Here is a 13,090-nt window from a genome sequence, read left to right as displayed (position 1 = left end):
TTCAACATTTTAAAAGAAGGAAAACCTTTGATAAAAAAAAGATGCAGCTATAACATTCAAACACAGTAAGAACAGCCTATGTTCAAAAGAAGGGGAAATCTCCGATGAATCGTTTTTAAGGAATATGCGCACGCAGAAGCTCGCTGCATATTACACATCGGTAAGAATGCCAACACTGAATATATGCAAATACCTCAAAAGAACAGCCTATTTTTAATAGAAGGAAAAATCAGTCACGGGAGAGTTATGAGTATGCAGATATTATCATCAAACCTTTCCGCTTGGTCGTTATACTGTACTATTTGCGGCAACAATACTTACTCTTCCATCAGAGATTTTTCCCGCTTTTTTAGAGAGGCTGTTCTTTCGAGGTAAATGCATAGATCATAATTTAACCATTCAACTAGGCTGCCTAGTAAACCTCCTTTGCATTAAAATCATTATAACCCATTCGCCTTAGTGGCAATTGAGGCCTGATATCCTTCGGCATAATGACACAGCACCAACGGGAACGACATTTCGGCAAATGCCACTCCCCGGAATAGTATTCCGGAAAATATAATACCTTGTGTAATACCATCTTTTAAATCATTAAACCCTCAGCTACGATTCTATAGAGATCATTATTATGCATATTTCAAATTTTGGAATTTGCCATGTTTTCAGCCTTTTGTTATTTCAGCCTTTTGTAATTTCAGCCTTTTGTAATTTCAGCCTTTTGTTACCATCCCATTTTCCTGGACCCATATTAATGAGTTCAGCTCCGGTACCATCCCAATTAACACACTTGTCATAGAGTCACGGTGGCGCAGGTTTTGGTTACGTAGAAGTCACTGTGACTTACTTCTAACTAGTAAGTATTTATTTGTTAGAATTGAGTCACTGTGACCTCTGCACTACAAAAACCTGCGCCGCTGTGCCTCTTCCATGACAAGTCTGTTACTTGGGATCTTTGCCAGCTGACTTATTGTTTTTGAGCTACTGGATAGCTTTCTTAACTTCTCTCAGCGTGGGTGTTGTCTCGTTGTTGCTCCCTTCTGTACTGACGTGGTCATTTCTCCCGCTGTCTTGATCCTGCATGTCTGCGCACCATTCAGGTGTTCGTCGTAGTGCTGCTTTGTCCTTTCGATGACCTGATGTCCGGTCCTCTCCCTTATCGCTGCACATTTTGGCTCGCGACATGAAACCTTTGCGGGATGCGTTCAGCTTTTGGCAGAATGTCCGTGTTTCTTGTGAAGGGCACCGCAGTTCCATTCAAGGTTGTAAAATGTCAAGGAAATGTCATGAAAAAATGTCATGACATTTTCTAGTTCTACAAATTCCTGAAATATGGTCCGTGAACGCAAACCATTGTTAAAATAACGATATCGTCAAAAAACATTTGTTAACAGGGGCAGTGAAATTGACAGATAATCAAATGACATTTTTATGACATTATACAACTCTGGTTCCATTTGTTTACATTCCGCTTTTTCTAGGCGGCTCTTTTTCTCCCAGAAGAGATGGGTCTGCTGTATCTGCATTCTTTTATATCGCTTCAAGTTCTGTCGGGTCCCGTGCTGCAGCATGACCGCCATCGCTGCGTTCTCCTCTTCCAAAATCTCTCTACACTCATCGTCGAGCCAATCGTTCATTCGACTCTGTTCCACATACCCAACGTTGGTCTCAACTGCGTTGTTAATTGCTGCTTTTAACGTACTCCAGCACTCCTCTAGAGGGGCATCAATGAGCTCAACCTCGTCCGGAAACGCTGCCTTGAGACTCTGCGCATATGCGGTGGTGATGTCCGGTTGTTTTAGTCGCTCCAGATTGCCGGTACCATACGTTGTTGATCACGGAGAGTTTCTGGCGCATTTTCATCAACATCAGGTCAGAGTCATAGTCGATGCTAGTGCCACGATAGATCCTGACGCCGATAATATCGTTGAAGTGCCGTCTGTCAATCAGGACTTTGTCGAATTGGGATTCCGCCCGCTATGGCGCTATGGCGCCTTAATCCATTGAGAAAGTGAGAGCAAGTGAATGAGAAAGAGTAGCCGTGGCTTGTGTGATAATCCATTATAAATTAAGATTGTTATATTTAGAATAAATTTTAACTAGAAGAATAGTTATGTTCTTGTTTTATCCCTGGGTCTGCATGCAAAGTTTTCCTGCTCCACTGAAGAAAACTAACGGTACATAAGCTTTTTACCTCTGAGATGGTTGAATCAGGATCAGGAGTCTCTGAGATGCACCCGGTCGGATGACCCGCTACTTACAGCTTTGTTCTCCCTAAAAAACGCCCTTCTCACCCTTAAGGACAGACTTGTTAGAATCCCAACATGGCCGCCACAATGTCCGACTTTGGCACCTACTCACGATTTCGAGGGCACAAATCTCTTCGTAAACAAAACCAGCGCATCTGATCTTCTTATTTTAAGCTTATTACAAGTGAGCAAGAACAGAATAATAAACTGCTTTGTTGTGTAACACTTGCTTCTTGAGATTTGTGCGTTTGAAGTTTTGATGCACTGTTGAAGCGGGATGTCAAGACGTTTGTCCTTAAACAACTCTTTCAGACACTTTTCCGCCGGCCCACAGTGGGATCATTCTGAAAAAAGACGATCAAAACCTCTAAGAGCCGTTAGATGACATTTTAGCATATAGGTGTCTTTGGAAGATATGTTCAGAAAAATCTTCTCTATTTTTATGCATATTCACTGTATGGTAAAACTGTAGGGTGAACCCGAGCAAAAAAATATTTTTTCAAAATAATTTTTTAGAGGGTAGATGTCTTCAGCAAAGTTGTAGAACAAGTGATTTCAAATAACTTTGCTGAAGACACCATATAGCTTGGACTTCATTTTTAGGGATAAAATATGAAAGTTTAAAAAACAACCTCAAAATCAGTTTTTTGAACTTTTCCATGATTATATCATAAAATTTCAACGTGATATGTTCTACAAGTTTGTAGGTACTACTGGAATACACTATCTTGCCGAAGACATCAACTCTGTCAAATTGAAAATTGCTCCAGTAAACCATTTTTTTGAAAATTTTTCACTATTTTCACTATTGAATATTTTTTGAATAGGCACTTTTTGGCAGCCGTGCTATCAAAATTTCAATGCTTTATCATGTCCAGAATAGACCAAAAGTGACTTAACAATCGGGTCTGATAAGGCAGTTTGATTTCTGATGCTATTTTAATAGTCATGTTTCAAGGAAAATATTCACAAACTTCATACAAATCATTTAATACAAACTGAAAACTCAAGTAAACTTTCCGACATTAATATTTGTTAATCAAAATAGTATTCTTGTTGAAGTAGTCTACATTTCTAACACTGTGGTTGACTTTACATTGAATACCCGACAAAAATATCGCTTTTTAAATTTTTAGATGATTTAAAAACTCACTATTGAATATTTTTTGAGTGGGCACTTTTTGGCAGCCGTGCTGTCAAAATTTATATGGTTCATTATGTCCAGAATAGACCAAAATTGACTTAACAATCGGGTCTGATAAGGCACTTTGATATCTGAAGCTCTTTTAATAGTAATTTTCAAAGAAAATATTCACAAGTCTCATACAATTTTTCGATATTATTTTTAGCTCATTCAAGTAGTAATTCTGAATAAAAAAGCAAGTTAAATAAATGTATACTATTTCAATTGTTAGTGTCATTTATTTTGAACTACAAATTTTGAAAGAGGGAAAAGCTTCTTTGAATGATTTCCTCATCTACGAAATCTTTCTCAAAAAGGTACAAAACCTTATTATCTTTTCCAAAAATCGTTATCATATAAACTTAAAACTAAAGGCTCCTCCGGAAAAGTATCCATAATCGAGCCGTGATCTTGATGCGGATTTGTCAAGGGATGAATCAAGGTGATATGTCTACGACGAAGAAATTTTGAAAATCATGGACAGGAATCAACCTAACGGACGCAGTTCTTGAAAACTGGAGAAAATAAATTTTAAAGAGTATCAAACAGCATAACCAATTTCAATAAAATATCTGTGAAGAATTTTCATCATGGCGTAAGATTTACAACCTAGAATATCCCTAACAGATACTGGCTATTTCAATGTGATGTAACAATGTTTCACTCGTTTTATTTTATTTTTTTTATTTTCAACACAAAACTTGTAGAGGCATTCATTATATTTTCGCCTTTTTAGTTTTTTAACCGAAGTTATAATGTTAACATAGCAAATGAAAAAAAAAATGTTTTCATTGTTTTAGTTGATTGATTAATGTATGTATTTTAACAAAAGCAAATGCATTGGGAATTACAATAAAAAAATTGACAAAAAACACAGGTTGTAATTAGTATTAAAAACTCTTCTAAAAATTTAAAAAGCAATATTTTTGTCGTATATTCAATGTAAAGTCAACCACAGTGTTAGAAATGTAGACTATTTCAACAAGAATACTATTTTGATTAACAAATATTAATGTCGAAAAGTTTTCGTGACTTTTCAGTTTGTATTAATTGATTTGTATGAAATTTGTGAATATTTTCTTTGCAAAATGACTATTAAAATAGCATCAGAAATCAAAGTGCCACACTTGTTCTGAAACATTCTGAAATCAATATAAAATCAGTACAGCACTGCCCAGTCCACCAAAACTGTTAAAAAATGTGAACTACGACTCATACATTTTGCAGCTGAACGATTTTGAATAAAAAAATTTACCTTTTTTTCTCGTTTCACCAAATTCACAGTTTCGTTTATATCACGGTAAATTTTTTTTTGATCGTGATAAAACCGAAAAACCACTGTATTTGTTATTTTGCCGCTTATGACAGACAATTTTATAACATAATACGTTATGCTAATAACATATAAGGAGCTGTCCATAAACCACGTGGTCATTTTTTTGGGACAAACCCCCTCCCCCCCGTGGTCATTTGTCCATACAAAAAAAAATATTGGTCCATACAAAATGGTCATTGGCCGAAGCCACCCCCCTAATGACCACGTGGTTTATGGACAGCCCCTAAATTACTGATTCCATTATACAGTTATTAGGCCAAAATAACATATTTTATTTTGCTGCTGATATTTTCTTCTGCTCGGGTAGTTTCATCCAGAATTGCTTCCAGGCTGAGATACATCCTTGAGCGCCCCCTGGAATCCCTTCTATGATTCACTCAGGTATTCATTCCGAGATTCCTCCGAGAGTTCCTTCTAGGATTCCCACAAAACAAACTGGAATTTCTCAGGAGGTTCATTCTGGAATTATTTCAGATATTCCATATGGAAATCTTCTAGCATTACATTACCATTCACCGCCACCATCACCTTCAGGGAATTTTTGTTTATGGAACTCCATATGGAACTCTTTTTTGAGTTCCTAACGATATTACAACAATACTTTTTTTAATGAAACTCTCCATCCAGGCTCCAACAAATTCATAAGGAATTCTTCTGGCAGTTGGTAAGGAATCCTTCAAGGAGTTGCATCGGGATTTTCCCCAATGGTTCCTTCTAAAATAACATTCCAATTGGAATTCCATAAGAAAAATCTGACGACATTCGAGAAGGAACTGGAAGGAGTTTCTGAAGGGATCCCGGGAATCTCAGAACATACCCCTGAAAGAATCTCTGAAGGTGCTCACTGAAAAATCCCAGTATGCAGTACGAATTCTTAGAAAAATTTGGAATACATTTCTGGGGAAACATTTATGTAAATCCTGGAAGAGGCCCAAAAAGATTTGCTGGGGGAACTAAATAAACAATTTCCGGAGGAATCCTAAAAGTATTCCTGGAGAAACATCGGGTGGAATTCCAGAACGAATTCGCGGAGTCATCCCAGAAGGAATCTCTGGAGGAATGCCGCGAGGAGTCTTAGAGGAACCCCGTAAAGAACTCTTGCAGAAATCCTAGATGGAAACTGTTTGGGAAACTCAGAAGCAGATTATAGAGGAGTTCTAAATACACATTAATAAAAACTAAAAAAAAAGAGTCCTAAATAAATGTCTCGAAGAATCTTATATGAAGCCCCCCGAAACACCCTGGAGAAACCCTGAAAGACATTCCAGGAAGAATTCCCAGGAGAATTCCCGGAGGATTCCCGGCAGGAACTCCTGAAGGAATCTCGGAAGGAACTACGAGATGAATCCCATCGGCAAAAAATAAATCAACACACTTCGAAACGCTCGAGTGTACAACTCCGCCACCGCGGTGTTGTAGAACGGTGCACCGTTCCAAATGTTCTAGCGATAATGTCCATGTCGTCCGCAAAGCACACAAATTGACCGGATTTTGTGAAAACCGTTCCCCGGCTGTTGAGCCCGACTAGTCGCATCACACCTTCCAGAGCGATGTTGAAAAGTAGGCATGAGAGCCCGTCACCTTGTCGCAGTCCCCGACGAGATTTGAATGAACTGGATAGGAAACCCTTACGCAATTTTGCACACCGTCCATCGTTGCTTTAATCAGTCTAGTCAGCTTCCCCGAAAGGCCGTTTTCGTCCATGATTTTCCATAGCTCTGCGCGGTTGATACTGTCGTATGCCGCTTTGAAGTCGATGAACAGGTGATGCGTTGGGACCTGGTATTCACGGCATTTCTGGAGGATTCGCCGTACGGTGAAGATCTGGTCCGTTGTCGACCGGCCGTCGATGAAGCCAGCTCGATAACTTCTCACGAACTCATTTGTTTCGGGTGACAGACGATGGAAGATGATCTGATAAAATTGGTGTGTAATTAACTGTATTAGTCTCATTCGAGTCACATTCAAAATCCTCAGATATTGAAACCGTTATTCCCAAACGCTCAATATACCTACACACATCACGCCGTCACCCCACCCCTATCCTCCACACATAAAGGAAAGGAAACCCAATTGAAATGTTAATTCCGTCACCGATGATGATATGAACAGTTCGCTGCACCTCTTAATTAACGGGTGAAAATTGAAATGTTAATCGATGCTGGGTTTGGCACCGTTGTTGTTGTCGTCGTCGTCGTCGCTTATCTCTAGCTTTTCGGCCTATGTGCTGTACAATGCATTCGCCCTGGTAGGCTGGGCAAGACCTAACTGCACTTCACATCAACAACGGAGCCAAGTGGATCCGGAAAGTGGTTAGGCATCACATGATGGCGACCGTGACATCATGGCAGTCAGTGGCAGTGGCGGCAACACAAGAGCAACTTGTTTTTCATTTTATCCCTGGAGATGTAGTTAAATTTGAAACTAATTGGATTTCCGTGGAAAAAAGCAGGTGTTTTCCTCGTGCCGAGTCTCTTCCGTATTGAATTTGCTGTCGGCGGGGGTGGGAGATATTTTTGCATGGGCGCTTCCATTCTGAACGGCGGGTGTTGGATGCAAAAGAAATGTGAATGTGTGCCTTCATTATATTTAATTCATTCCCCCCAGTTGGGGATGGGATGAATCTCGGTGCGAGAGCATGCCGGCTTGTTTCGAGGCAGTATCCACATTTACTCGTTTTGTATTATGAAGTGCGGTAGAATGCTGCAGTCATTTGCAACAGTATGCCGGTAGTAATACGTTGGTGAAGAGGTATGTATTTTTTGTCTGAGAGTGCCATAAAGCTTCTTCCGTCTGCTGTATGCATATTCACATGATTCAGTGGTTAGCACAAGTTGATAATTCAGTTATGTCATAATGAGCGCACATCTTGCTGAGAATTTATGAGTCATTAAAACATTATTCTCTTACACGATTAGCGTTGCTCAGAGAAGTATGCAGAGCATATGGGAAGCGGTTTTTAGATTTCGTTTACGTTTTACGTCGTTTCGTTTGTCTTTTATTTTTTAGTTTTATCATTAGCCAAGAGTGACACTAGTTCTAGAAGAACACTTGTCTGCATTAATGGAATCGAAACAATTTTTAACCCTAGGAAAAGACCTCCACAGAGCTTCACTACAAACCAATGCTATTTACCCGAAATAGATCGCTGGTGATGAGAGTGGGGATTCGAGTTCCCCATAAATCAATCTCATTTTCGACAACTGCCCCAAGCTAACTACACATTGATTGGAAAACGGAATCGAAACACAACAGCCTGAAAACCAGTTTCGACTGTGGCGGGAAATGGACAGGACAGTGCACACACACTTTCTCCCTCGAGGATTTTCGCTTCACGGAATGAGTGACCACTTTCTTTTTGAGAGCTTTCAAAGTAATTGCGTTTTTACTTTGTAAATCGATTATTGGTAACGTTGGTGAGAAAGTGCATGTAATATTTCCAAAAATGAACTCTCAATGTGTAGGTAGCACTCTTTATTTTAATGTAAATTGGTCGGATTGATACTCCGTACACTGTTAAGACACCCGCACTACTTTTGAAATCGTTCATTGAATTATAATGCACCATTATAAGAGGTCGTTTATAAATGACGTACCATTTCAGGAGGGAGGGAGAAGTCTTGGATTATGCTACGAGCCATGTATTAGATATAGGAAAATAGGCTACGAGAGGGGAGATGGGTGTCAAAATTCGTCAAAAAATATTACGTCATTTATGGAGGCCCCTAATGTCAGCAGTGCATTTGAATTCTATGTGCTCTATTATAGCATTTCGTACGCCAAAGTAGTATTCCATGTATCAGATCGATGTTGACTTCTGCACCACATTAAATAGTTTGCACCATTTTGCAATACTTATATCTAATCATGCAACATATTGAGGATCACTGAATCATGGTGGCAGCTAATGCATCATACTGACGCATGCGCCATATGCACAACCATGGTGTTCACTGAATCATCTAGAAAACCACAGATTATACTGATCTCACGCACTATCTTTTAATCATTTAGGGATCTAATGGACCATACTAAAATCGTGCACTGCCTTTGAATTTCATGCACCACCAAGGCTTTCCAAGCACCTTTTTTGTTTTCACTGCATCATCTAGGCATCTAAAGCATCATTATGATGTCAGCATCACAAATGTTTTCGCTGCACCATCTTCGCATTTATTTAGTACGCCAAAATAACATTCCATGCACCTGGACCAAGTTCATTCCACATCACATTGTTTTTCATGCACCATTTTTGCAATTCTTGCACCAAACCATGCAACATGTTGAGGATCATTGAATCATGATTTAATGCTCCCTAATGACATCATACAGAAACTTAACATTTCATGCAACATCATTTGGTTCACAGAATCATCTAGGCATTCACGCAGTATGCTGATCTCGCCATTGAATCAATTAGGTATCCAATGTGCTACACAGATAAAAATAATGAGATTTACACGTCGTGTAAACTTCAGTTTAGTCATGTAAACTTAGTGTTATGATGGTTTACATGATATATCATGTAAATTTGTGTTATATGTCATGTAAACACACAGAGTCATGATGAATTACATGACATATAATGGAAGTTTACATGATATTTTATGACTTTTACATGATATGTCATGTAAACCTCTGTGATATCCCACGCTCCAATCATGTGCATCATATGTCACAGAACTTTACACTCTTTTTTCGATCTGTGTATACTTATTGGTGCACTATATCATTATATTTCAGGCAACATTAAATCTTTTCGAGCACCATTATAGCGTTTATTATAACATCTAGACAACTAATGCACCAATGTGATGGCTGCACCGTATGGCACGTCGTCCAACAATATAGCATTCCACGTATCTGATTTATGTTGACTTCCACGCCACATTAAATTCCATGCACCGTTTATGCAATTTGTGCATCAAATCATCAGGAACACTGAATCATTAAGACGACTAACGCATCACTGGGTACATTGAATACTATTTTATTGTACGATGCACCAGAATATTCTCAATTTCTTTTTTAATTCCTTCGGTTATCAATTGTGTAATCTTCCAAAAATTGCTTTGTGGTGTTTTTGTGATGCATTTGGTAATTTTGCAGGTAAATTATTGTCGGATATTCATTCAGAAATTTATTCTATTTATTATAAATTTCATTGGACATTTCGTAAGAAATTTCTGGTTTGGTAGTACCTTTGGCAGTTTAAGAATTTATTCGCTTATTTCTTGCCAAGCTTTTGAGAGCTGCTTCAGAGATTGCTTTGGAAAATTCTTCGGTTATTATTTTTACAGCTCTGCAAATCCTAAGAATTTGTTAAATTAAAGGCTATGAACTTAGTACCCAAACGTCTTTGAGAATTCTTTCAATTATTCTCTTGGAAGTTCCTTTGAAAATAAATTCGTGAATTCCTACGGCCAACAATTTGGGAAATTCAGCGGAAATTCCTTTCTGTGAATTCCTTTGCAATTTCGAAAATTTTCTTCTGAAATGCCATTGGAAATAAAACGCTATTTTTTAAGTTGCGGCTGTTTGTTCAGAAAAGTTCAGCGGTTATCAATTTGGAAACACTTTGAGTATTTTTTATGGAAGTATGTTTTGCAATTCTTTTGAGATTTTTTAGGTAATTTATTTGAATAACTACAAGTTCGACAAAAATCTGAAAACTCCTAATAATGAAGATCAGTTATTAAATAAATATTTTCGCGTATATTTTCTTGGCAACAGAGTTCAACAAAACAAAATCAGATCATTTTTATTTGAGATAAAACATTAAAAAAAATGTTTCGGGAAATTTCTTCCTGGAGTTCTCAGAGCCCTTTATTAAGATATGAAATTCCCAAAATACTTGTGGATATTTCTTTTTGGCACCAGATTTATGCAAACCAAATCAAGAGAATTAGTAATTAAGATCATACATTCAAATATAATTCAGGCATTTTCTTTTTGGCACCAAGATTCTTCTAAAATTCTCAGAATGTCCAGATTGAGATTAAAATTCAAAAATATTTCAGGAAATTTCTTCTTGGAAGCAGAGTTCTACAAAACAAAATCAAAGAATACCTTAGTGAGATTCTTAGAACCAGAGTTCCACAAAAAATATGATAGTTTCTAATTTTTCATGATCCCAATTCGAAAAAAAATAATAAAAGTTTATGAATACTACTATAAATACAGAAACTATTAGAGTTTTTTTTTTAGTCAGAAATTCAAAAAATTCTCCTAAGTATTTCTTATTGGCATCAGTTCTAACAAAACTAGAAAATTTCAAATGGAAATCAAGAATTAAAAAAAAAACCTTCTGTGAATTCCGTATCGAGATAAAAATAAAAACATCAGGGTATTTCTTCTTGACAACAGAAATAAATTAAGAGAATTTCTTTTTAGCATCAGGGTTCTTTAAAAAATCTAAGAATTCCTAATTGAGATCAGAAATTAAAAAAAAATACTCCGAGGTATTCCCTCTTGAAACCAGAACTTTACAAGTATAATCAGAGAATTTCTAATTGAGATCAAATATTGAAAAACTTCAGAAACTTTCCTCTTGGCACCTTCCAAAAGCAGAGTTACTTATCGAGATCAGAATTACAAAAAAAAAATAACTTGGGGTCTTCTCTTTTTAAACCAGAGTTCTGTATTACTTCGGGGAATTCATTTTTAGCACCGGAGTTCTACAGAACAAAAGCGGAGAATTCTCAATTGACATCAGATATTCTATAAATTTAAAAATGATAAAATTTAAAAAATATTTCGCAATATCCTTGGTACCAGAGTTCTACAAAAATTTTGAGAATTTATAACTGAGAAATTTGAAGATTTGTCATAATGGCAACAATGAGATCAAACTTTCAAAAAAAAACACACATATCAGGATATGTCCTATCGAGACCAGAGTTCTACAATACGAAATCAGAGTTACTTATTGAGATCAGAAATTCCAAAAATACTTCGGGTTATTTTTATTGGCATCAGAGCTCTTAGAGTTCCTAAGAGTTAAAGATTCCGATTCGTAATCGGAGAATTCATAACCGATATGAGGAGCACTTAAATGACTTCGAAGTATTTCCTCCTGGCTCAAGAGAACTATAAAAAATCATTTCAGAGATTGTTTGAAAAATTCGTTCAGAATTTCCAGAAATTTATCTGGATATTTATTTAAAAATTACTATAGGCATACGTATAGAGAATCTATAGTAGTTTTTTTTTCTTTAGAAAATCTACCAAAAATATCTGCAGAAATCTGAAAGATTTCTAAAAAAAATCATTATGAAATTTGTCCAAGTACCTATTCGATTCATTCAAAAAATCTTCCATGGATTCGTTAGAAATTTTTTTCAAGAATTTGTTTAGAAGTTCTTCTTATTCTTCAAATTCCACAAAGAATTCTTTCAAAATTTCGTTATGAAATTCCTCCAGAAATTTTTTAGGCATTTATTCAGAAATTTCTCCAGAGTTTTCTCTAATTAAACTTTCAGCAATGTCTTTAGAAACTATTCCAGAGTTTTTCAGAAAATGTTTCAAAAGTTGCATTAAAAAAAAAGTACTGAGATTACTTTGGAAATTCTTCCAAGGATTTCACCAGAAATTCCCACAGCAATATCCAATTTTACCAGGAATTTCACTAGGGATTCTTCCAAAAGTTTCCCAAAGAGATGTGTAAGACAGTTGTGTATGGGTTTCTGTAGAAATCCCTCCAAGGATTTGTTTAGAAAATCCTACAGATGTTCACCCTATTTTTTTCAGACTTTTGTAGATTTTTTTTCGGAAATTCCTCTAAGCATTCTCTCAAACGATCTTCCATGGATTTATTCCAAAACTTTTCCGAAATTTGCTTTAGGAATTGCTCCAAGATTTTTTTGTTTGAAAGTCTGAATTTATGTATGAAAATCTTCCTGATACATTTTTTAAATATACCTCCAGGGACTCTTTGAATGAATGCCTGTTGCATTCGGAAAATCTCCCTTGGTTATAATAAAAACCTTCGACTAATAACTTCTTCAGGAATATGTCCAGATTGTCCTCCAGTGATTTCATTACAAATTTCTTCCACAACTTCCACAGATTTGTTGATGATGTTTTCAAGGACCCTTGCTTTAAACCATCCTAGTATTATTTAAAAAAAAATCTTTCACTGGTTCCCGAAAAAATCTGCTAGGGATTCTTGCACAAATTCTTTTAGGGACTCCTTTTCCAAATACCGTAGATTTTCTCTAGAATATCGTCCACAAAATCCCTAAGAAATTTAGTCAGAAAATCTTCCACAAAATTTTCTAGGGCTTCCTTTAGAGTTTGGAATGTCCTTCAGAAATTTCTTTAAGA

This window comes from Aedes albopictus, chromosome 3 (genome assembly GCF_035046485.1).
Source record: "Aedes albopictus strain Foshan chromosome 3, AalbF5, whole genome shotgun sequence".
NCBI lineage: Eukaryota > Metazoa > Arthropoda > Insecta > Diptera > Culicidae > Aedes > Aedes albopictus.
The sequence above is the reverse complement of the archived record's forward strand: the minus strand, read 5'-3'. Positions refer to the sequence as shown.